Source organism: Falco biarmicus, chromosome 6 (genome assembly GCF_023638135.1).
Source record: "Falco biarmicus isolate bFalBia1 chromosome 6, bFalBia1.pri, whole genome shotgun sequence".
Lineage (NCBI taxonomy): Eukaryota > Metazoa > Chordata > Aves > Falconiformes > Falconidae > Falco > Falco biarmicus.
This window is the reverse complement of record NC_079293.1, coordinates 71,948,685-71,974,385: the sequence shown is the minus strand read 5'-3', so window position 1 is coordinate 71,974,385 and position 25,701 is coordinate 71,948,685. Positions and strand designations below refer to the sequence as shown.

The 25,701-nt window shown below is 40.5% G+C and overlaps 1 protein-coding gene across 25 annotated transcripts in view; it reads left to right on the top strand.

The window, feature by feature from the left end:
• Positions 1–25,701, top strand: part of HMBOX1 (homeobox containing 1) — a 119,880-nt gene that overhangs the window by 15,609 nt on the left and 78,570 nt on the right. The window lies entirely within an intron of this gene.

The window sequence follows — 25,701 nt, the reverse complement described above, 5'->3', positions numbered from 1 at the left end:
ATGATTTCTCTCTATTTTGGGTCATCTACAAACATCTATAGGCCTATCAGTTACTGTTTAACTCCAACTGTGTGTACTGTTCGTGCGTAAGGACTAAGTCTGCTGTCAGTTAGAAAATGAATTATTTTTTTTTCTGACTTGTCAGTACCTTTTTGGTGTGGTATGATTGCTATTTGGCTGTCATTTCTCGAACTTGTAAAGCTGTCTCCAGTGTATGCAGTTTTATATCCCATTCGCTTGCTCTTTCTCATGCTCATCATACTGCACTGCAATCATCTGTTCTCTTTTCTGCCCCCTAATACTGTTGGATTTCTCTCTTAATACTATTTTCCAAAAAATGCCTTCCTGTAAAATGCCACTGTGTGAGACTTTTCTTGGCTACAGTGATCTTTGTAAGTCTTCAACAAGAAAGTTCACATTTATTTAATATTTTTTTTCTAGATACGTATTTGATAGCTGCAGCTTTTTGGAGCCTGACTGCCTCCTAGTTTACCTGAAATGTTTGGGGTTTATTAATAGAACCTGTGTGAACATACTGTTTCAAATGTTGTATGTACAACAGTGGTAGTTCTTAAGCTGGGGGTGGGGGTGGGGGATGGGGGGAAGGAGCTGGAAACAGTGCTGCAAGCTAAATTCCCATGACTTGCATCACTGAAAGCACAAAGGTTAATATTTTTTTCCATATGTTAATCTGTTTCCTGCTTTTATTTTAATGCATGTGTATAAAAAGATTTTGGTTTCTTTGTCCCTTTGCACTTGAGCAAGAAACTGTAATGCATAGTAGAAAAGTTGTTTGGTTTTTTTAGTACTTTTCATGTTAACAGTTCCTCTGTAGAGGAAGAAAAAACATACTGAAACACCCTTCCAGTGAAATGTAAAATGAGAAGGCCTTAATACCTGAACTTAGCATTGTCTCCACTAATAAGAACAAAGATGACACAACAGACTGAATGGTCCCTTAGTCCCTCTGTTTTGGAGAAAGCAAGGCAAAGCATTAGGCTGAAGAGAATAATTTGCGAATAAATGGCTGTGAATGACATTTGCATTTCTCCTTGCAAGAAGTTAGTAACAGTTCTAATAGGAATGGGGTTTCCTTAACCTGAAATGAGTACCATGCTTAAATTTCATTGCTGCTGCTGATTTCTATCCAAAGATTTCTGTTTTACAGCTGTTATTAAAAATTTATGGGGCAACTTGAGATCAAAGCAAATATATATTCTCTTTATTATGTAAACTTGGGTTTTATGCAACATATGCATTGCATCCATACACTTTATGCAGAAATTCTTGTTCTAGCAAAGGCAAACAGCCTTTCTATTGTGCAGTTAGACCTGAGGTGTGGAAAAACAGGGATATATGCCAGTGATTAATGGTGCTCTGATTCTCTGTCATCTTTCCTTATCTCCCAAGTAACTTCTTACCAAAAGGAAGGCCTCTTCTGAGGTGCTGTACTTAACTGTTTCCTAGTTGAAATCTCCTGTACTGTGCTTCATATTGAGGTTTTGTCACTTTTTTTTTTTTTTTTTTTTTGTTCCACAAAACCTGCATTTCCCCAGTGGTGTGCTGAAGGACTACCTTGGACTACCTTTCACTTCTTAAGGCCTAGACCAGAAAACATATTGGGTGCTTAACCTTATGTGATGGATGATGGTCTCACAATTGGGGCTTTAGACTGCAAGCAGTTTCCAGGAAGGGGATGGCCTGTCTTTTGTGCATTTGTTTGTTGCTCAGAACAAGGTGTCCCTCGCTCCAGGTAACAGGCTTCTGATAAATGCCTTCTGTTCATTCATATTTCTTCCCTGAATATCTTCTTGTCCTCCATTCCCACCTTGCTGCATACAAAAGTAAGCTGTCAATATTGGCATCTTTTATCAGATTGTTAGGGTGTTTTTTTTAATGTGTCAGCTTTGGGATCTACATGTTATCTAACAGTCTCAAATTTTACCAGGACCTAAGATGCTACCTTTGCAGCAAAAAGCTTGCCAGATGTGAACCCTGATGGTTCCAGTTTGAGAAGACAACTGAAAAACCTATGATCGCATAGTTTTTGGAGGGCTGTGGTTGCTTGTATTTAGGCATCTCTTTTGAGATTGGTACGTGCCAGCTCTGCTGTTTGTATTCTGCATCTGACCTGTCTTGTGTCTCCAGCTAGCTGGTAATTTCTGAGCTCTTACGTGAGTTGTTGCTTTTGCACATGATGGGATTTGTGTATGCAGTCCTGGGTATAACTTAGCTCTTGGTGTGCTGTTACTTTAAAGCACTGATAAAAAGACTGGTGAAATGAGGAGAGGGAGGGAAGGCAAAAATCTGAAAAGCTGCTAGATCTTAAAGATTAATCAGCTTGGTTTAAATAGCTAGCAAAGCTACAAGCATTCTTTCCTATACAGCGTGTTTTCTTCCATTCTGCTCTTGCAAAGTTGTTTCTCCAGGGGAAGATTTCAAGCTCCGTAAGACTGTGTTCTTATATTAGTGTCAGGACACAGGCTAAGATTATTTGTGTGAATATGTAGAAACAGTTACATTACCTGGGGTTACTTTCATGCTTTCTTGCTCGGTGGAATTATGGCCTCATATTGCATGATTGCTTATCTTTTACTCTGTTTATACACATCTGTATTTACAAACTCATACCGTTGAGTTTGTACTCATATGTATGAGCTTCCACCCTGAGCGAAAGAGAAGTCAGTGTGAATGATAGGGACTTCCTAGCCTGTGTAGATGGTAAACCCACTCCTATTTATAAATACTGAGGAATATAGGGTAGTAGTATCACATGAGGGGTACGTTCAGACCTAGGGTTGCTATAATTATTTAGATGGTTATTGGGTGTTTTGGTGGTTTTTTTGTTTCATTTGAAGAGTGTATACTCCTATGCCTTCCTGCACCCTTGCAACACACAAGGAATTGTCAGGGTTTTTTTCCTTGCAGCAAAACTGAAACACGAGCCACCTGAAAGATGGGGGCTCTTCCTGACACCATCCATGTTCATAGACCTGTTTCCCACCAGCAGCCACTCATCCTGTCACCTTTCTGCTGGGGGTTTTCACCTCCTCTGCTCTTCTCGTTTGGCTGCTTGCATAAGCAGGCTCAAAGAAGGGTTATAAAACTATGGTGAGGGCAGGGGGAGCGAGGGAAACGGATAGAGATGATAATTTATTCTTTTACATTTTCTCCTCTTTTCCAAATTGATTACCAGTTGTGCTTATGAAGCACCATTTACAAAACAGATTAAAACCTGAGATCTTTACATCTGTATCAAACAGGAAGTTTCCATATCGGTGCCAGTGACTTGCTGACTCTTGGTGGTCTATAAGGTATTAGAAGGGGGACTCTGAAATAATTGCAGCAAAATTAAACATTCTGTACTCTACTTACGGGCATATTCTCCACTGCTGTCAGTGTTTGCTGGCATTATCTGCCAAGCATAAGCTGAAGAGATGCAGGGGTTTTGTCAGTATTTTTAATGAAGAAAATATTTTGCCAAAAAGGTCAGTGATTTTATGACTACCGCTTCCATATCTCTTAGTGTTAGTGGGATGCAGGATGGCCCGTAGAGTTGTTTCAAAAAAGTTGGACTTTTTTTTTTTTTTTTTAAATCTCACCCCATCAAAACCAGAGAGAGATGGGCAGGTGTGGATCAAGGGGAGCAGGTAGACATTGATCTGAGCAGATGGAAGTTGGGGAGTAATGCAATCAAGTATCCTGGGGGGACTGGACGGGGTCCTTTGTAGTCATAGGCAGCGGAGCGCACTATAATACTGCTCCAGCAGCCTGAAACTGGCAAAGTGCAAGGGCACAGGTGATAAGCACTGGATGGAGAGGTTGTATGGTGGCTGGGGGTTTATTAGGAAGCATTTTGTTCCTGAGAGAGGTTTAGCTCCTGATCCATCAAAGAGTGGTTATTAGATCACCTGGCAAGCAGGAGAAAATAAGGAAAAAAAAAGAAATTGTGTTTTTTAGCACCCACAGTCCTGTTGCTTCCCTAGTTATGATTTTTGAGGGAAATTTTTTTTTCTTTTTCCTCAATAGTGGACTCGGATCCAGGCAGTTAAGGGAAAATAAGAGTGTTGATCTTATTTGAAACATCTTGGAAAGGAAGATTGTTGTCTTAAAGGCAACTATAAATGTGCTGGTATAATGCAGACTAAACCATGCTTAAAACAAGTCTATATCCATCACTGTGATACACTGAAATCCCAGTCTGCTGATTTGATGTCAGGATGATGGATTATGACCTTTTTTTATTATTTATTTTAGGGTTTAGTTGCAGACTTTATAAAAACATAAAGTGTGTCTGGCTCTGGTTGTAAGGTTTATTGAATGGCTGGGAGAAGCTTTTAGATTTGGAGCACAAGTAGTGGCTTGTTTTCATATATTTATATACACACAAATGCATTTGTATGTAGGTATAATTTATGTTTGTTTATGTATATAATTTACAATGGGTAAAATTACAACCAGGTATAAATCACATTGTTACACGCATGGTAGTAGTCTGAGGTCAATTCATGGGTGTAGCCTTGCTGTGCTTAAGAGTTCCTGCATGTGGAGAGGCAAGTTTAAGCTGATAAGGAACCAATTTAAGATGAAACGGTGTAAGGCGCTCACAGTGACACTCAGGTTGTACAGATTTATTTAAATTGCTCAGAGGTCTGGTTTAATCCTTCCAATTTGCGTAGACAAGGCCATTGGAGAACATCCCTGAAAATACCATGCATACCTGTGGATTTGCATAGCAAATGTTGTGCTTTGCTGCAGTGCTCCCCAGCTGCTCCAGCCCCGGTGGTACCAGTGGGATGGCTTTGTTCAAACCCTGCTGACTGCATTGTGTCCCAGCGAAGGTGGCTCTTGCAGTGTGATGCTGCAATGTTTACCTGTATAAGACTGTAGGATCTGCTACTTCATATTTAACAAGGTACGGACAGAAAGGCTGCACGTAGCTGGTGCTTTGTTTTAAAATAAAACTCTGAAACAGCTATTTGGCCAGGCAGCTCAACTTGTTCTACTTTCTGTTTGCCTGTGTGGTTGTTGAATAGCTTTGGCACTCAAGGTGTTTTATCACCTTGGTAGTACTTGCAATTTATCTGGGTGTCTTGTATAGATCTGATAGGAAATACCATCGTGTTATTCCTCATTTGGAATAACTAAATTACTAGTAACTAAAACCTTTTCTACTTCATGACAGTGAGGTGGTTTTTTTTCCCTAAAAGTTTTGACATTGCTTTTGCAGCTTCCTGGCATGGGAGTGACCAACTTCACCGGCTTAAAGCACAGTTTAGTAGTTTATGAACAACTTACTGTTTGAGCATTTCCTTTATATGCTGTGTGATACAACCTGATGATAGCTCTAGCCCCTTCCAATTTGCAGTTTTAGAAGATGGAAGAAAAGGAGGTTTGTTTTTAATTTGTGTGTTTCTTCCTAAAGGATTGGTGTAGTTGTTCGCTTGAATTTCGCGTTCAAGTTTCTTGCCCCATTTGTACCATAGAAATGTGATTGTCAGTCCAACGCCGCTTTTTCTTCCCATCAAGCCTAGAAAACTGACCAAAGAAAAGCTTGGGCTTACCCAGTGGTACAGTATTGTTTCACTGGATGGGGCAGTCAGTGTCTTTTACTGTAGAAATTGCGGTTGTACCCATGCCTCTAGGTGTAAATATTGACAAGCTGAACAGCCAGTTTGGTTCAGAAACTTGAAATCCAGGCAGCACTCCTGCCTTCAAGTGCAGGCAGGACCTTGTACTTGAGTGTTGCTCCGGCTCATAGAAGTGCAGTGAGTGCAGTGCTTTCTAGCTAGCTTGTGTAAAGTCTGTAAACAAAGCTAGACTAGCTTTGGCCTTTTATGAGGCAGAGAGAAATTTCTCCAGGGAGCAACGCACAGGATCTGCAACTACGCTCCTGTTCCAAACTGTCTGTGGAGGACTTCTGTCTCCATTACCTGGAAGAGGAGCCTAAGGAAGCTGTCTCTGCACTTACTAATTCACCCAGAACAGGCGCTGGCTAAACCACCTGAATACCTCTGGTCGTCCTATTGGCTTCTCCCAGAATTTCCTTTGCTTCCCTTCCCTTAGCTGTTCAGGGCAGAAAGAGGACTGCCTCCCAGGCAGGTAAAAGATAAGTACCAGAAGTTATCTCACCTCCATCATATGCATCACATTGAGGTTGTATTAACATACCTATGGCTTCAGAGGCTGGGTACTTGTACCAGTGTGTTGATCATCAAAGTTAACACTGCAGCATGTAGATCGATTTAGATCAAAGTTGTTTAAATAGCAGGCAGGAAACTTTGGTTTGAATAATTGATCTTTAGTTTTGGTTTGTGCATTTATTTCTTAGGTTCTGCTGAGAAGTTCATAGTTTTCTAGCAGGTGTCAAGAAGTTACTTAAACAATTATCTTACTTCCTATGCATTTATTACATGCTGGATTAGAAAATGGTTAATTTTCTGCATATTTCCCAGCTGATTCCCACTTAAAATCATGTCAAGCTACATTGGGATGGAAGCTGGAATTCAGTTGAAAGGGCAGTTTTACTTGACATTGAGGCTGTGTTACACTTCATGTCAAAATACAGCTTTTCTTTTAAAATACGTTTATTAAATACAGTGAGTCTTGTCTGGATAAGGCAATTTTCACTTAATTTCTGGTTACCTTGTCCTTCCCTTCAAAAACATAGAGCTGGTGGAGCTCATCAATTTACCATATTTTTTATTCCTCATTTAAAAGCAAGAAACTGTTTTTCCTGCTTTCTGAATTCCCGGCTGATTTCTCAACTTTGAAAGCAGTAGTCATTGAACTGAGCTAAATAAACAAAGTAAAAAGAAAACGTTTGTTCTTTTGTACTTGCGGACAAGGATATGGCTTGAAAGATGGGCTGGCACTTAGTCAGACACTAGTTCCCAGTGCTTACCAAGTGACTTCCACTAGTTCACTGGCTTGATACTCTTTTTCCCTTGGAAAATTTTTGCAAAATGTGCATCTTAGTAATTTTCCTAATGTAAATTATTTTAATTTGGAAAGTAATTTTAAAGATTTTATTTTTATCTGCATGACTCTGCAGTGATGCAGATGCACCTTTGCTTGTAAGTATTGCAGCTGTGTTTGTGAAATCAAGGGCATGCGTAACGGTGGTCCCAGCCCTGTCAAATACCGTGTAGCTGAATGCAGGGTTGACAGGGTGTGTTGCTGGCGGGGGACCTCATGTACACAGAGCCCAGCACTACTGTGTTTTGCTCTGGGGCCTCACATCCCACATTTAGGCACTCATCTGTGATCTTTCAGTGGTACTTGGGGCCAGGGGCAAGGAAAGAAGTGATGCTGTCCTGAAGCTGCAGAGGGGAAACATCCCCTGCTAGGGACTCATGCTCGGGGTATTGTCCAGCTTTGAGTCTGGTCTAGGGATTTTTCCCTGGGGAGAAGGACCCTATAACTGAAAGTTTATATTCATGGCCTGCGTGTCTGGACTCAGAAGAGTGACCACAAGCAACATGCTTAAGAGTGAGCTCCTCTTCTCTTAAGATAACGTCTCTGTGAAGTCCTTCAGCTGTTCAAATGATAAGATTTGGTTTGGTTTTTTTGTTGTTGTACCTGCTGGTAAGTTTTTGGGATGAATCTCTGAAGATTGTTGGAAAGGAACTGCTTAAATTGCTTCTGTTGAAGGAGATGCATTCACGGCAGGATGCTCGCTGTGTAACAGGGCTCTCTGCTGGCTATTTTGAGCTTGTTTATCTTTATAGATAATGCTTGCCCTGGCATCATTCATAGTACTCCTTTAACTTTTAAAGGCTTTAAATGCAAGTTAAACATAGAGCGTCTACTTGTACTAAATCCTTCTTTAAATCCTTCTTTCAAGCTCATGTGAGCCGTTAAAGATGGCAGCAGTATGTCCTTTTACTGACAAGGCAGTGGGTCTTGAGCGAACGGCAGTGCCGCAGTCTGTAAATGCTCGAATTGGGATTAGTGCATAGAAAAATAGGAAATGGTTTGAACTCTGCTGAAGGCAGGACAGGAAAGTCACCCTGCAATTGCTAGAACAGGAGCTCAGTTTGCAAAATGAGCATTCTCAACAGATGCAACTTCTGTGCAGTAGTTAAAAATAAATTGTGAGGAGTTTAAAAAAAAAAGTTGGGAAATAAATCTGGGCATCAGTTTATGGCAAGTCTAGTTTTCTGAGTGTGTTAGGGAATGAATTTCTGAGCTCTTGAGGCAGGAAATATCTGTATGTAGCCGTATTAGTTTCTTTTGCTCTCTTTTTGGGATATTAACTTTTCCTATTCCTTAGGTCTGGACTGAAAGGAGCTAAACTGTCTAATTTTTCAAAATGAGAAAAATGGTGTTTTGCCACGTACAGGGATTTGAGGTGTGTGTGTGGGGGGGAGGGTTGTTGGTTTGTCCAGCTAGAGTTTTCTAGGACTCAGCATAATAATTTAATATTTATGAAATTTGTCTTTTTGGTTCCATCTTGAACAAATAAATGCCTTCAGTATGATGTGAGTTTTGTCATCTGAAAGTTTTGTCTTTCCCTATTGCATGTTTTGTTTTATTTACCAATTAGTGATAAGTGCATAGATTATAAATACATGGACTTAGATAAAATTCTTTTACTAAAATGTAGAGTATTTGCTTTTCATTCCTTCCCTCTTAGTCTGAAGTCAAAAGCATAAAGCTACTTAGGATCAATAGCTTCCTGGTTTTCTTAGGAACAGATTCCTTTTTTCCTTCACTTTTTTCCCCCCACATGTATTTGGGAGATACCATTTAAGCTCTGATCCTGAAAATGCTGAAGTATGCTAGTAAGCCTGCTAAATTCACTTTGGGTCTCCTGAGTGGAAAAGTTCACACAGTTGTCAGGGCCATGCATTCTCTAACCAAGAACTTTTTAGAACAGTAACTTTATCTGTGAAATTGTGGTGCTATTTAATCTTTAAAGTACTGTAATACTTTAAACTAAAACGTATTGTAATTGGATCAAAATGACCGTGATACAGTGACGGGCTTTGTGTTTTTGCCTTAAAAACCTGCTTGGTACTTGAGACAGTCTTGCTTTTGTGTATACCAGTAAGGAAGGTAAAAGCACTCAATGTTCAGTCTTCATTTCTGAGAGTTGTAGTTTGTGTAAAATGTTGTGCATGCAAAGCGTTGTCTGAATTCTCAGTAAGAGACTCCTGCGCTGTCCTGTCCCATTGTGCTTGGTAACTTTTTTTCATTTGTATGATTCTGACATCCTGAGTTTCCTCGGTGTGCTTGCCTCCTTCCAGTTTCTCCAGCATTTCCTTTCCTTGTTGTACCTTGAACTAGAGGCTGCAGGGAAGAAGGGAGAACCATGGAGGAGAGTTGGTTTACAAACGGGTTTGGACAGACGATATCAGAATCACTCGAAAGGCTCAGGTGAAGAGTCTGAGGGTGAAGGAAACTAGGCAAAAATTATGGTAACTGGGAAAGATCTAAGGACAGACATCAGAAATAGTTTCTATAGGAAAGACCAGAGCAGGCCAGGGAGAACTGGAACAAAAAGCCAGCTTTCAGGAGCGCAGAGATTGGTAGGTTCTAGCTAACATTTTGTTGCCTTTAGCAAAGGCAGTTTTTCTTTAATGAAGGAGCTCCTACACTATGTTAATCCCTGCTTTGGTCCAATGATCAATGCAGGAAAACAGCATGCTGTGAAAATTTACCACGGTAGATCAATAGCCCCTAGCTACCCAACTGTATTAAAGGTAATTGATGGGCTGAGGGGATCTTGTAAACACTTGTTTGTCCCATCAGCATGTTTGCTTGTTTGTTGATGGTAAGGACATCCACAGAGCCACTGTCAGCTGCAATATATTTCTAGTTTTACTTGGGATTACTGCAGAATGTGCATTCATTTATCTTCTAAACCACTTCAGCATCCCAAATATGATTAGACATGAGTAATGGAAATGTATTAGTTGATAGTGAATTTTATAAATTTTTAAATAAGAACACAAAAGCCTTACTTATGCTGGGTGAATTGAGATTTAGAAAAATACCCAGCTAACTTTGGCCCCTAGATGACATTTTAAGGGATAAACGATAAAGGTTATGCAAATGAGTGAATTGATCAAAAGCGGTGATTTAAATCACTTTGATTTACATCAGCAAGAAGGAAGCTTTGATTTAAATCATTGATTTTAATCTTGTTTTGGGATTGTACTTTCTTTATTTTCCTAAAGACAGGTTTGATTTTCGTTGGCTGGTAACAATTTGAAACATGTTTATTTGCAAACAGGTATAGCTCTTAAGTTAATTTCTTAATTTCTGTCTTTGGGCAGGAGAGGGAATGCTTAACTGGTAGGGTAAAAGTGGGGCAGGGATATGTCCTTAAGCAGGTACATAATTTTAACAAATCCTCATTTAAATTCCTTAACATTTACATTTTCTAGAAATGGCAAGAGAGCTCTATAGAGATGAGGTTTGGAACTAAGTGTAAAAAATACCTCACAGGTTCGAGATTTGTATTTAAATGTAGCTATCTTAAAAAGCTACTGTAAAAAATTTTTTTGAGAAGGTGACAAAACCATCTCATAAACGTTTTACATTTTAAAACTGATTCATTAAAGATAGCATTATCTGCAGATAATGAACTGAACTGTTTCTGGATACTGTGTCCTTAAGTTGTGAGAGCTGGCAGATCTTATTCTTTTACCTCTTTTATTATTCACAGATTAGAAGAGGAAAACAAGCTTTCCTGCTTCATTTTTTCTTTTTTATTTTATTTTTAAACTCCCACTTGGTTATTCAGCTTTTGAATGAGCAAGTCATTGATTTGAATTAGATGAATAAACTAAAATGAACAAAGTATTTATTCTAAGGGAAAAAGTGGTTTAGAACTTGAGACTGTTTCCAGGTGCTCATGCTGTACTTTGCACCATTCAGGAGTCGGACTTGTTTCACTTCCTTCCTGGTCTCCCCCAAAGACAGCAACATCTAATGCTACTAAATATTTTACGTGTAATTGTAAATAACCGTATAGTAAGCTTATGCTTTGGAATAGTTGACCAAAATTTTGATAGAACTTTTAAAAAGTCAATTAAAAATTAATTAAAAACCTCCTTTTAATCTTCCCTTATGAAATCTAGTATGAATGCAGGTAATTTCCTAGCATTTTTTTATTGGTTAATGCAACCTAGGTTTGGTAATCAAGCTGAAAGAAATGTACTAAAATAGTTTTCAGCATGGAATACATATTGGGTTTCTTTTTTTTTTTTCTTTTTTTTTTTTCTTTTTCTTTTCTCTGAAGGACTTTAATAGCAGATTTTTAAATTTATTTTTAGCATAAAGTGTGTCTGCCTCACAGAGAAGTTCAAGTGGTTTGGTCACTGTTTAAATTCACAAAGCTAATGAGGCAGACAGACAGTTCTGTTTTCCTGTGATGAAAACCAATTGTCTTTCACACTTTTTTTTTTGTTTTTGTTGTTCCTAGACCACAGTCCTTGTTGAAGCCATAGAGCAGTTATAATGAAGATTGAATAAGAATAGACAAGAGATACTGGTCTGTTCAGATTTTCTATTTTATTAAAATTGATGGGATGATGACAGTTTTGTCTCAACTGTAAAGAGCACCTTATATCCTTTGGTAATTAACTATTTGCTTATTGCTCTGCATTCTCAGGCACTGTGTAAATATTCACCATTAGGAAGAAAGGCAACAGTTTTGGGTGAAGCAGATGATACCTTCCCAGCTTCTTCAACAGGATGAAACCTGTGGTGCTTCTTACAGCACAGTGCTTGTGCTCTGCTGAGAATTCTGTCTGTATTTGGCTGGAAGATGCTGCAGGGCCTCTCATTTTCCCAGGGGGACAAAAAATATCTTCAAAATGTACTTTTGTACCACCTTAAAACAAATACCTCAAAAAGTTAATTTACCAGAACTCTGTTGTTGAATATGCTATACTGTAAATCAGGGTGAAAAGTGAGGTCCCAACATTTTGTCACTCTGTTTTCACGTGAATTCTGTATTGTCAGGTCATTCATTTGCTGCTGTTTGTGTTCCTTGGCGATGCTATGATAAATAGCTTTACTTTGCATCATTCAAGTGACTGCTCCTGGAAATGACAAAGCGATACATTTACCAGTTTTTTTCAGATGTTAAGCTTTGCTTAATAAGTTAGAAAATATTTTTTTCTAATGGGGAATAAAAGCCTTTATGTAAATGCAAAATACTGTTGCTGTGTTCAGGTCTGTAAAACTGGAACAGAGAAGTAATGGTACGTATGACCTTATGATAAACTAGAAATGTCTGTTGTTGCATCCTTGGGTGCTTATGTCCTATAGCCTAGATTAGGTTTTTAATTCTCTGTCTCAGAAAACCTTTGCACATATCTGAATACAAAGCATAAGGTGGTTGTTGCAACGTACTGAGCCAGTTTCTATATATTGGAACATCCATTTAGGAGAAAAAAAAAAAGGTGAGACAGAATAGAAATATCAAATGTCAAAGAGAAATTAAGTGTGGTAACTGCTATTTACGCATACTTTTAATACAGGGGGTAGTAGATATAAAATGAGATGGAAAGGGTATCCTTCAGGATATGTGCCAGCTTTGATAAAATATGAGGATTTCTTACCCATTGCTGTGAAGCACCTTGATACAATTATGTATCTGGTCCCTCAAAAATGTGGACATGGGAGTAGGTGTACAGATTTGCAGTCTTTGATTACTGTTTATCAGGCCAGGTAGAGGCAGTTCCCGCCAGGTGTAGCACTTACTTTCTCTTGCTCAGTTGGACAGGCAAACAAAAATAGGATGCGAATGTGGGGCAGGAACAGGACTGGAAACAAGGTGGTGTTAATATAAATCAAGTTAATGTAGAAGGTGAAAATGTGGCAGTAAAAGTATGGAGAGTTGAGTTCCAAGAGGATTCCTGCAGTGGAAGAAAAGGGCAAGGACATCGAAAGTGAAACCCACCCAGTTGCCAAGAGTTGTTCAAACCCCAGTGTGAAAGTTTCTTGTTAGGAAATGACCAATATGCAGTTTTCTGCATCTGCTGTGAGGAGTACAAGAAATAGTCGACCTAATTTTCATCAAAAAGTTGATATTAGGAAAATAATTTCTGTGTTGGGCTTCTGGAATAGCTCACATGGGGCGTCTTAATATTCTGGTTGCTCTTCCCTGAGTTGCTGTAAGCTTTTCCTGCCAGTAACTTCATCTCAATGCAGCAACAGTTATCTGTAAAGTCTAAGTGATCCTGCAATAAAAGGGCCTTCTTAATCAAAGATGGTAAAGTCTGAGACAGTCAGTGCTTTCAGTATTGGCATCCTGTTCTGCTAAGGCAATCCCACGTAGGAGGAAGACAGACACAAAAAGTGATTTGGCTGTAATGCAGCAAAACAAATTCTGGCCAAATTGTGGACTTGAGTTAATGGGTACACAGTGTTACTCTGCAAGTCTCTGTAATGCTGACTGGAAATCACGGTGAGTTTTGTAGTCTGTTAACTACTTAAGACTGTGTTGTTATTTCAAGTTTGGCTTTGGCTAGTGAAAAATAGGGCACTTTGTGTCTTATATTTAAAAAATAAAAACATTTTAAGAATATTAAAAGTAAATCTTACTAGATTGCTCTGTGCAACTGTGAGGCAGTGATCTAATCCATTTATATGCATGTGTGTGTCATTCCCCCTCCCTTTCCCCCAGCCAACTGGATGTTGACTTATGGTGTCAGTTTTCTCCTTGTAGAGTGAGTCTTTTCTGATGTACCATGTTTTACAATATACTCACGCGCTCTGGCTTGTGGAATGGCTGTCCATAAATTGTGCCCAGGCCATTTAAGAACATAATATCCCTACAGGGTCAGACTGACAGTCAGACTAGCCCAGTAGCCAGTCTCTGCTTACAGTGAAAATACTATTTGCGGAAACTCAGCCTTTATCTTGCAGTTGAAGAAGTGGCAGAAACCATGCTCAGGGCTTCAGCTTCGTATGTTATGACTTGACAAAGTTCAGGCCATTGGGCATCCCTTCTCTGCCCCGCCCAAATCTGTTACCAGTTTTCCCCATAAGCCTACTTGACCTGCTTTCTGCAGCTCATCTGCTGTGCAGTGCTTCCCAGCAGGGCCACTTGCTGGTTCTTGACCTGTCAGTCTCAGTCACAGGTGAGAGTGGCTCCAAACTCCCTTTACAGGTTAAGAGAGTTTTTTAGACCAATCCCATTTGTTTTTTTGCAGAGAACTTTATATTTCCAAGTATTGGGTGTAAGCAGTCTTTTGAAATTAACCGGTTTGTTATTTACAGCATCAAATATACAAAAAAATTGTTATTAAATCAGGGTTCGGTAAGTGAAGGGTTTGATTCTCTCTTAAGGTAGTAAGATGTATTTATTTACATTTCTCAGCTTTTCCACTTTTCCTTCTATCATTTGACTCTAGGAGCTGGAGCTTAAAGAAGAGCAAGTGCTAACTATGCATGCGAGGGCAGTGGGAGAATGGCTAAGATGTTTTACTACCTCATTTGGATTCTAAAGAATCCTAAAAAAAAAAAAAAAAAGAGCCTGTCAAAGTTACCCCACTTGTGTTTTTCTCTTGTAAATCCTTAAATGGTTCCCTTGGTGCAGATCCTTGGTGAGAACAGCAGGGAATCTACCAGCACTCTTTGGTCATTAACCCTTTCCAGTGATACAGGTAGTTCACTGTATGAATTGTAATTGTAGAGCTCATTATGTCTAGTCAGAGCACCCCAATGCCAGCCAGAGGGGACAAGGTAAAACCATCCTCTTCAGAATGTGGAGTGGAGTTGGTGGCCTGTGTTGGAAGGGTTTAGCTGGGTAGCTATGCTGACGAGCTGTGAGGGGAGGGAAGGGTGGTTTCTGCTGGAATAGTAGGATTGCATGGGGGACAGTGTTGACATGGTGAGGGGTTAATTATTTCAGTATACTTGTTCCCCTGTTTCTGTAAGAATAACAATAAAAGCATCTTTATGTTGCTGTAAAGAGGTGAGGGAGGAAATTATATCACTTAAAGTAATACAATATTGTAATTTCCTAGAGTGGAGAGGCCCAGGGTTGAGGTGTAGGTAATATTGGGGTCGTAGCTTCTCCTGCTCCATTTGCTTGCTAAGATCCTGAAAGAATTTTGTGAGCTTTCTGAATGAGTGGCATCTTAGCCCTGCTGCTGTCATGGCATGCACAGTCTGTCATGATACTTGCCAAGCGTGCTGTTGTGATCCGCCAGATTTTGCTTTTAAAATAACTGTTTTAAGGTACCTTGCCTATTTGGTAACTGGCATCTTCTTACAGGGACATGTCGTCTCTTACACTGTCTCTAGGTAAAGAGAATCGGGGGTGGGTGTGGGTGGGTGGGTAGCACAAAGTGAATCTAGGAATATCGTTTCTTTTGGCTACTAGATCAGAGAGAGCTCTTACCCAATGCATGCAGTAAAGTTGCACTCACATCCTAAAAAAACCCAAAAAAACCCCAAACCCAAACGTTTTGGTACTTTAGAAAAGTGGAAGTTGAGGGAGAGAAGTAGTTCATGGTCTCCAAACACCCTCAAAGACTGCTGTGCTGTTTTGTTCTCTGGAGGATCTTGCAGCAGTCTTACTGCTGTAACTTTTGAATGTCTTTTAGATCTTTAAATTATATGACTGACCTCAGTCATGGGAATTTAGCTGTGTTTTCAATGGTAAGTCATATTTAAACAGGTTAAACTGGCTTAAAAAACAGCATCCTTGTGTGGATGAGGACAGAGATTTACATAACAGATAAATGTGTCAATAGATCATCAACTGGATGTAAAGAATCATGAAGATCTAAGTAATAGATGAAGCTGAAACTACCCCTTCATATAAGTCAGTATGTTGGATAATATTCTTAGAACTAACTAAAAAGGGAAAAAAAATTAAACCTACAGTCTCCTGTGCTTGGCAGCGGAATTGTTAGTCAGCAAGAATGTGCAGAACTATGTGAAAAATTGTTTTTTAGATAATTGCCTGTTGCAGACTGTCTAGAGGAACTCACATTTTATTTTTGGCATACTGCATTAAACAGTAGCTTTTACATTTTAGGACTGATGTGTTGATTTATATATCCTCCAGTCCTCTGGTGGACAGCCAATTTCCAAACTTGGATACTTCTGTTTAGTAACTAGAGTCAAAATTTTCACTTCTCAGATGGGAAGAGAAACTTTCCAAGATACTACCTGTCCGGCTTAAAGGAAGATGGTAAGATGAAGAGTGTGATAGGTCTAAAAGCATGCATAGGAAAGGCTTTATGCTTATTCCTATCTGGATTTTGGTGTGTAGACCTTTGAATGGGTTGAATATCCCTCAGAGCAACATACATGCATTTAAAGAAGACCAGGAAGCTTACACAAAAGTTCAGAATCAAATTGCAAGTAATGTGTGAATTAAAGAATTACATTTTTTTTTTCTTTAATTCCCCTTAAAATTGGAAGCTTGTGGCGTAGGCAAAAGGGCTGAAATAAACCAGCAGCTTATTGCTGGTACTGCCAGTTGTTAGTGTCACTGGTACGCAGCAGATATTGCACAGATCTTTCTGAATTATAATTGTTAGAAACTTATTAATGGTTGGTCTTGCATCAAGATGTACAGGGAAAGTACAGTTCCCACCTTTGGTACAACCATGCCTCTTGAAGCATGTTTTGGGAGGATGCTACTGGTTTAACTGTGGTATGACAGCAGCTGGCTGCAGAGGGGATAGAAGCATGCATCCACACCGCAAAAAATCTTACAATTTTTTTTTTTAATTGACAACCATTGTAAATTTAATATCTGAACTACACACGTGTAAAACTGCCAGGGTCCTGGGTTTCTCTCCAACAGCTGCTTCTCCTTTTTTTTTTTTTTTTTTTTTTTTTTTGAGTGGTGGGACTGAATGTAATAAGTTTATTGGACTCTGTATCGTTTATTTGGGTTTAAAATAAAATGTGTGTGTGTATATAATTACATAAATATAAAAAACCCTCTGGAAGTCAGAATGGTGAATTACAAAGAATCTTCCCTGATCTTTGAAATACAGGGTGTAGCATGGAGACAGTAACAGAAAGACACGTCTAGAAATGATGAAAGTCAGGGCTGGAATAATTCTTCAGATGGTTTCTGTTCATTGTGTTATCACTGTACAACAGAGTGGTCTGCAGCTTTGAAGGCAAGTCAACCTTGCTCTGAGACGATCTCTTTTGAACTGCTGTTTGAGCTGGTAGGGACCTGACCCATTTGGACAGGAGCAAGTAGGTACCTTAAGACTGCTTGACTGCATGAAAGGGTAGAGGGCTCAGCTCAGGAAAACAGCTCCAGGAAAATGCTTGTGCAAAGGGGTTTTTAGAAAATAAGCTGCATTGTGACTAGGAAGCTTTTTGGTTAGGGGGAAGCTTGTGGGTTTTTCAGAGCTTTCTGTAGATTGTCAGTCTGGCAGATAATACAGGTTGAGGAAAAAAGGGTTCATACAAACCCTGGGTGTGGCACTGGTTAATTTTGGGAGCAAGGGGAAATAGCTCAGCAGCCCATAGATGTTACAGAACAGCTCAACGCTTTGAAAAATATGGAATGTCTGAATACAAGGAATAAATTAATGTCTTTTTAGCTGTCGTTTCAGCCAGCCACTTTCCTGCTGCTTCCCCTAGCACCAGACTGGACCCTGTGTTAAAGCTAAGCACAAATGTTGTTTGGTTCAAAACCAGCCGTAGTAGATAATGTATTTTCTGCTTGTTTCTGGAAGTAGAAAAACTCCATGATCAATCTAAATTGGTGGCAACTCTGCCTGTCTTCAGTATGGATGATTAGTACAAGTCCTTTCCATCCCTTTGCCTTCTGTGTCTCTCACAGTTAGCAAGTTTCCTGCAGAAATTGCGGGCATTCAATTGGAGTACAGTTGAAAAAAGAAAGTTTTCAGAGAAGTTAGCAAGTGAAAATGGAGTATGTAATGGTAGCCATAACTGTAGCCTTTGCTGCCAATGACAGCTATAATTATATATGGGGCACATACATTCTAGCAGATGCTTCCCGTTCAAACCACACTGGTTTCAGAGTAGACCAAATTTAGGATCTAAGCATGGTGACCATAGCACTCTTTAATTCCATATTCTGCCATTTACTGTCTTTCTCAGATGCTCGGTGAGACTTTTTCCTAGTTGTTCTATGGAACAGCTTTGATTTTTCTCACTTTGTGGTTATTTTAAGCTTCAGAAAACAATAAGAATGTACTTTTCTTCCCCCCCCCCCCCCCCCCCCCCCCCCCTTCCTCTGTGCTTTTATGAAAGCAGAATCTGTGTAGATAAAGCACAGTTGATCTGTTCGGGATTACTGTTTCTCAGTTATTCTTTTGCTCTTGCATATCATGCCTTTATGTAGAAGAATATTTAAAGGTGCCGTGTAGAACAGTGAGATGAAAGATTCTTTGTGCATTGAAGAATTCTAGTGTCACAGGAGTCCACCTGTTCTCCGGTAACTTTTTTTTTTTAACTGAAGTTTATTTAAAGTGATTTTTAGTGCTCATAAAAGCTGCTGGGTTTTGACAGCCTTAGAAATTGAAAGGCTGTCCCCACAGGTGGTGGTAGCAGCACTATGGCCTAGTATTCAGGGCACAGGAGTTGGAATCAGAAGATCCACGTTCTATTCTCATCTTTATCACAGGTGACCTTGAGCCAAGTAGCATGTTGCTGAGGCTCAGTTTTCTGTGGAGAATTTTACCCCAGTTCATGAGGATGTTGTAAAGATTTTGTACTCTTTCGGGAAAGAAAATACAAGGATTAAAAACTTCTTGCATCGTAATCAAGCAACAGACCCCATCTCCAGCCTACCAGCGATGAGAATAATTGGCAGTTTTCAGGAAAAGGTACTGCCAACAACCCACTGAAAGTCTCAGAAAAAGTGGAAGTACTTTTTGTCTGTGTAAAATTTTCTAAGAGGAGCTAACCAAACTAGTTTCATGCAAGTCCAAAAAGACGGCTTCTGTTGGTGTGCCCTACATGAAATCCTGGTAATTTTTGTGGAGCGTTGAAGCCGGATCACTCTAGAGTTCCATCTGATGTAGGATTGTGCGTTAAGTAGTGGTCAGCCCTGGACAGTTAATGCACCTATCCAGCTTGCAAAGCTATTCCTCTGATTTAAGTACAGGAGTTTTCTTCTTGACCCTTTCAGGCTATCAGCTTAATTCCCAGAAGCTTGAGATTTAATTACCCATATCATTACCACAACATGCATAGCTGCAGATTTTATAAATGACCATAAAACTATTGAATCTTCTTTAAAATGAATTCAGATTCCCAGCCAGAAGGTCCTTTCACACATCAGCTCTAGTACAAGTGAATCCCACAGGTTGGTGCAGTATCTCTCCTGTCCTTTTGTCAAATGCTGAGCCTGACTTGTCCCATATTTCTGCACCTGACTTCATGCTGCTTTACCAACGACTAGTAATATTCTTCTGCAGTTCTGTCACCAAATTCAGGTATTCTTGCCTCTAAAATGGTAGCTGAGCTGGATTTATCCTTCTTGGAGCCCATTTTTGTGCATTTAGTAGCAGACTGACCTTTACATCTCCCTTGTTTCAGACTCCTTCTGCTCACTGTGGCTTTTGTTCCTACCCCTAAAATGTTCTTTAATCCATTTCAATTCCTTTTCCCTGCACAATGCTTTATGACTTTGTAAATCAGTCTGAGTGGTACAAAATCAAATGCTTTCCTGAGATCCTGATAACTTATGTCCACTGTTTCACTCTTGTCTAACCTAACGATTTGGTCGTATAATAAAAAGGATTTCAGCAGATTTGTAAGGCATGACCTTCCTTTTATGAATCTGTACTGGATGTCCTCTACTAAATTATGCATTTCCAAATGTTCTGCAATTTTGGCTTTTATCAACACTTACAATAAGTTCCTACAGCTGAATCTGGATTTCCTATTCTAGGAGAATTCAGCAGAACTTTGTCACAGCCCAACAAAATTCATCAGTTTTTCGGAATTCTCCATAATAAAGCTTCTCTATTTTTTACTTCTTGTTCTCATCTTACTGGATTCATGACATAAGAATTCGTATTCTGCTTTATAGCTCTGAGAGTACTGTGTGTTCAGGGAATAACTGGCTCACCGTTTGCAGTTCAGCAGGTTTGTCACAAGTGGAATGAGTTGCTGAGTCTCAGCCCAGTCACAGGTGAGATGACACAGGCCAGTAGCTCAGCATCTCAATTTGGTTCCAAGCTTCCCAAATAATTTCATTTGAGACTGGAGGTCAGTTCACCTCTCTGTGCATCTGTTAATTTTTCTGGCCTGCATGCTAAAGACTTATTTTACATAGCAGACTTGCTTTTTGCTTTTGTCTGAATATATAAGTGTGAGGAGGGAAGGGAAACTCCAAAACCTTCAGGTGTTCTTGCTAAAAGCCCTTATGCTTGTGCTTATACCTACTTTGAACATATAGCTTGCCACTTGGGCTATGCTTCCAAATACGGATTTCTCTTGGAGGTATATTCTGACCCACCTACTTTGCACTGCAGATATATTTAGCAAAGTTTTGTCGTAACAGTCCTACAGTGCTGTCCCAAAGCTGTCATCTGCTCTTCTGCCTACCTCCTTCCCTGTCACCTTCCATGCGTCAAAAGCCACCTGCCAGAGTTCTGCATCTGTGGTCAGGGCTTTCTGCCACTGACACCGCTCTTCTTAAGCGGTGGGCAGAGCACAGAGGCTGAACAGCCCTGTCCTTCTTGTGTGCTGCTCGGTTGGCAATGCAGCTTGCCTAAACTTGGGCTAATTCCTCCGTGTCTGCAGCAAAGATCACGAGTTCTGGGAGAAGCCCCCCAAGTTACGAGACGAACAGAATTGGAGGCTTCCATAATCAAAGCCTCAAAGTAGGGGTATGTGTGTTTGGGGTTTTTTTTAAGCAAAACACACAAATGGGTATGTACCCCTTGCCTCCAAGGCTGGCTCGTGCAAAGCAAAGTTCCTGCAGTTGGGTCATAATGCTGGAGCAGAGCATTTGGGGATGGGGTATGTCTTCAGACCACAGGGAATGTCCCTTTTTTAGCCTGGACCCAGGTTAGAGGGTAATTATCTCTAGAATACTGGTTGGGTATGTGTCTGCGCCATATCTGCTGGTTATTGCAGGAGGAAATTGCCAAGTTATAGAGATAGTAAAGTTGCGACAAAATTATAGAAGACACTATGTTTAGTGGACTGGCTTTTAGAAAGCCAGATTCTGCTTCCCTCCTCCAGTCTTCCTGTTAGATGTCATCCAAGATGGATTCCAAATGACAAAAAAAAAAAAAAAAAAAATTAGAGTGAGCAAACCTGCACCAAGTGAATCATTCCTACTAAATTTAAACCACTTACTATGAGGAGGGCTAAAAGAAAACTTGGATTACTGGTTTAGCAAGCATGAGCACGTATTTCAGCATGTATTGCTGTATTTGTAATTGCCAAATTACCGATTTCTTGGAACTCTACTATTAACATTGTTAAGCAGTATTCCAGACAGTCACTCCTATAAATCCCTGTTAATATGTTAAGCGGGAGAAGGCCTTTGCAAGAATATCTAGTTGGCAGGTGATCTCCGTTTGGGTGTGCTGTCTAGGGTAAAGGGACAGATAGGGGAAGTAACGGTGCTTGCTTTTAGGATGTGCTGCTTCAGTATCCAGTTGATGGTTGCTTGAATGTTACTGCTGCTTCTAATAGGTGCTTAGGAATATTTTATTTTTCTATTTATTTATTTGGACAGAAGCGTAAAAGAGTGTATGAGGTTTCTGTACAGGGTATACTTCTAGCAGTAAGACCTATAGTTTACTGATCTCTTACTCTGTGCTTCATATTCTTACTCTTACTTCATATGCTATTCAGGCAACAAACAAATGTCCTTTTCATGGACAGATACTGCTCTTTTTCAAGGGTGCTATCCAATAATGAAGTGCCTCAAACCCTTAAATTATGAAAGCACATTGCTCCCTCCCCCTTTTTTTTTAAATTTATTTTCATAACACCACTGCAACCAGAACACTTTCATCACTGCCAGTCTGCTGACTGAAGTCATCTTTGTCCCTTCTAAACTAGTCAGTGGGTAGAAATAAGATATGTAGAGTCTTGAGAATAGAATTGCCAGAGTACAGCTTTACCTTGGACAAAAAAGCTTGTCCTCCTTCCGTTGCATCTGCTGAACCATGTACCTCTGCAGGGGTGAAGGAGCCCCACAGGCTTTCTGGCAAAGCATGTGAAAAAGAAAACTTGGACTGGACTGGACTATTTGCTTGATGTGGGTAATACCTTTAGAGGTGGACCTGATGAAAGCCTGGGTCATCGGAGAGGAAGAAGAGGGGAAAGCAGAAAAGGAGGGTAGAGCCATAGATCAATATTTTAATCACGACCAGTTGACAAGGGCATGAAGAGGGACAAGGAGACTTGTTTGATCTGCTGCTCTAGTGAGGACACATCTGCCAGATCCCAACCCAGTTCCAGCACCGCTGGCAAACATGCGGATTCTCTGATAACTAATCACATTCTGAAGTGAACAACAGATGGGTGCCCTGGGTGCCCTATGACTGATCATCAAACCTACCTTCAATTGTAAGGCAGAGGGCAGACATTAGCCAGGCTGCCATGCTCACGGTCTCCTTTTATGGTACAATTTAATGCAGTCTTGTTTGAGGATGGAAAAGGGTTGCACACTTATTTTATTACAAGTAACTGAGAGCTCACAGAGCATTTCAGAACACCATTTAATGTTCTGTATAGTTCCTAACAAGTTTACTGTTTGTACAGCGTGTTAGGAGATTACTGTTTGGGAAAAAGGGATGACGATCTTAAATCCAAAACCCGTTTTGAAAAAGATAATACTTAAATTTTATGCTGTGCATTTGCTATTGTCAAGTGATACCACATTCTTCTTAATACTTTTTTGTGCCATACAGCAATGCAAAAATAAAGAGTCGTAGGGTATTACTTATTTCTCTTCTGTGCTTGTTCCTGGTACTAGTGATGGCAGATAAATACACTTCTGATTTCTTTTCTTAGGCTAGCAACTGGACATAGGTTCTTCAGCTTGCTTCAGCTAAATATGCATGCATCTTGCATTGGGCATCTTCGTATTCACATGAGATCATGTAGTAGCATTTTCTGTGCCTGCCAAGGGTTTGTGGTACCCCTGTCTCACAATTACTCTCCCTCTGTCAAGTGACCTGATGCCAAGTACAGTTTCTGGAATTCTGCTAAAGAAGGTTTGGTGGCATCTGCTAAGGTGTGTAGGTGTCCCCTGAAGAGTCATAGATGAAGTCTCTGCCAGTCCGGTTAGGTGAATGCTCTGTTTTCTTGAGGCTGTTGTACGTTTTGCAGTGCCTCCAGTACTTGTGCTTTTGAACTTGCCTGTCACCAGCTATGACCTACACAGCAACTGAACATTAGTCTTCCTAGTGGACATTTCTGTATTCTTGGAGCAAGCAGGCTGCAGGTCTGAGTGGAATTGACAGCCAAAGGGGAAGGTCCATCTTTAAAACTATAGTTAACTTTAAGTCCAACTTGTAAACCTGTACAGCTGCAAGATCAAAAGCCAAGCTCTGTAAGCACTGATTCTGGTAGCCTTGGTTAGTTGTTCTCTGGACACTGGGAAAACTAGTATGTTTTCTTACCTTTGCATATCCTGTTACTAGCAGCCTTAGATTAGTTTATAAAAGTTTTATGTCCTGGATGGCTGTTTGGAAGGCACTGCTGACCATCTTGGACCTGCAGGATGCTGTGCATGTGCTGCTGTTGCTGGTTTTCCTTCAGTTGGGTATCTCTTGTCATGTGTTGTATGCAGGGCAACTCTGTCAGGTTGTTCTCCAATGTAAATGAGCTTACCACTGAGGCCTGGAAGCCATGATAGCAATAGCTTCTTTCTCGTTCCTAGTGTGCACTGTTGGGCATAGCGTGCTTGGTCTGCATCCTGTCACATCCAAATTGCAGTCAAACAGGGTAGGTAGTCCAGAGGAGGCCATGAAGATGATCAGAGGGCTGGAGCACCTCTCCTGTGAGGACAGGCTGAGAGAGCTGGGGTTGTTCAGCCTGGAGAAGAGGAGGCTGCGGGGAGACCTTAGAGCACCTGCCAGTGCCTAAAGGGGCCGGCAAGAAAGCTGGGGAGGGGCTTTGGGCAAGGGCAGGTGGCGATGGCACACGGGGGAATGGCTTTACATGAGAGAGGGGAGATGGAGATGAGAGATGAGGAAGAAATTCTTCCCTGTGAGGGCGGCGAGGCGCTGGCCCAGGCTGCCCAGAGCAGCTGTGGGTGCCCCATCCCTGGCAGGGCTCAAGGCCAGGCTGGACGGGGCTGGGGGCAGCCTGGGCTGGGGGCAGGGGTCCCTGCCTGTGGCAGGGGGTTGGGACTGGGTGGTCTTTAAGGTCTCTTCCCACCCAAACCATTCTCTGATTCTATGAAGTAATTCCTCTGTGCCAAAAGCAATACTTGGTGCTAGCTAGACTAGTGCAACCTTTGGGCACTTCAGGAGGTCGAGTTCTTCCACAGCATACTGCATGGTAATTAATTTCAGCAGTTCCAGTTGGTGAGAAATTTAACTGCAGCATTATTACGGTTGTAACCACACAGGTATGGATTGCACCTGAGCCTGCCTGAATAGACACAGTAAGCAGAGATGCTCACATCTAACAGTATTCTGCAGTGGAGGTATACTCACAGTATGCAGACATTATGATTGGCAATATAGAAACTCATTTCAGTTGGCATATCCGGTGCAACTGTGTCACTGAATTCCTAGCAGAAAACTGTCAAGGTAATTAATGTTAATTGGGATCTTTTTTGAATGAGCCTTCTATTTATTGTATGTTTGGCCCAGGCTTGGACTCAAGGACTTGGCAATCTCCCATCTGCAGTTTTGTCCAGATGAACGCATATGCCTTATGGTGTACATACCCACAGAGTTCAAGGTATAATCCCTACTGTTGGCATGTCAGTGCTTTGAATCTTCATTCTACTTTAGGCTATGTCTTGCCCATTGTAGCTCTGTAGGAGTTAGCTGGCAGTGGACTACTCCTTCAGCTCTCTTCTCTTGTCTGTTGTCGTCTAACATGCAGTTCCTAATTTTGTGATAGCTTCTGCTCTGTTGCAATGCAGTGTCAAACATTTTGAACAGAACCACTCAACTGAAAGTCACCATCTCCTTAAATTCTCTCTCACCTGTGAACAACCATCTCACTTCATCCATTTCAGTGCTCAAACTGATGTAATTGGATTAAGATAACCTATTTGATCATTAAGGAAGTAGTCTTCGTAGCAGCCGTTAGCTATCACTATTAGCCTTGAGTTCATGTGCCTTACTGTCAGTCTTCTGCTGTCAAGATTCACTTGTAATTTTAGCTAGAAAAGCTAATTCAGGGCTGGCCTTTGGTTCCAGGCAAGTTGTTAGACATGATTGGAGGGGACAACATACTGAAATTCAGGAGATACAATAGCATAGGTGCTTGGTACGTTAAGACCGGAAGCTCATTTGGAAGCAATAATGAAAATATAACCCCAGGGCTCTTGGCTGAAATGTGTCTGCAGATGTATCTTGATGACAGCATTTCATTTTCCAGCTGCCATTAAGGGCAAAGCAATACTAAGTTATGTCCTTTTACCGAGACTGTATTGCCTTTTATGTATTTCTGGGATTTCTAGGGTGACTTGGGTTCCTTTCCAGTGAAATACAGATGAACTTTTCTGCTTTTCTGGAAGCCTTGGATGATTTTGGGAAGCTTCATGTTTTTGTGACCTCAAGCTTTCTGTGGAGA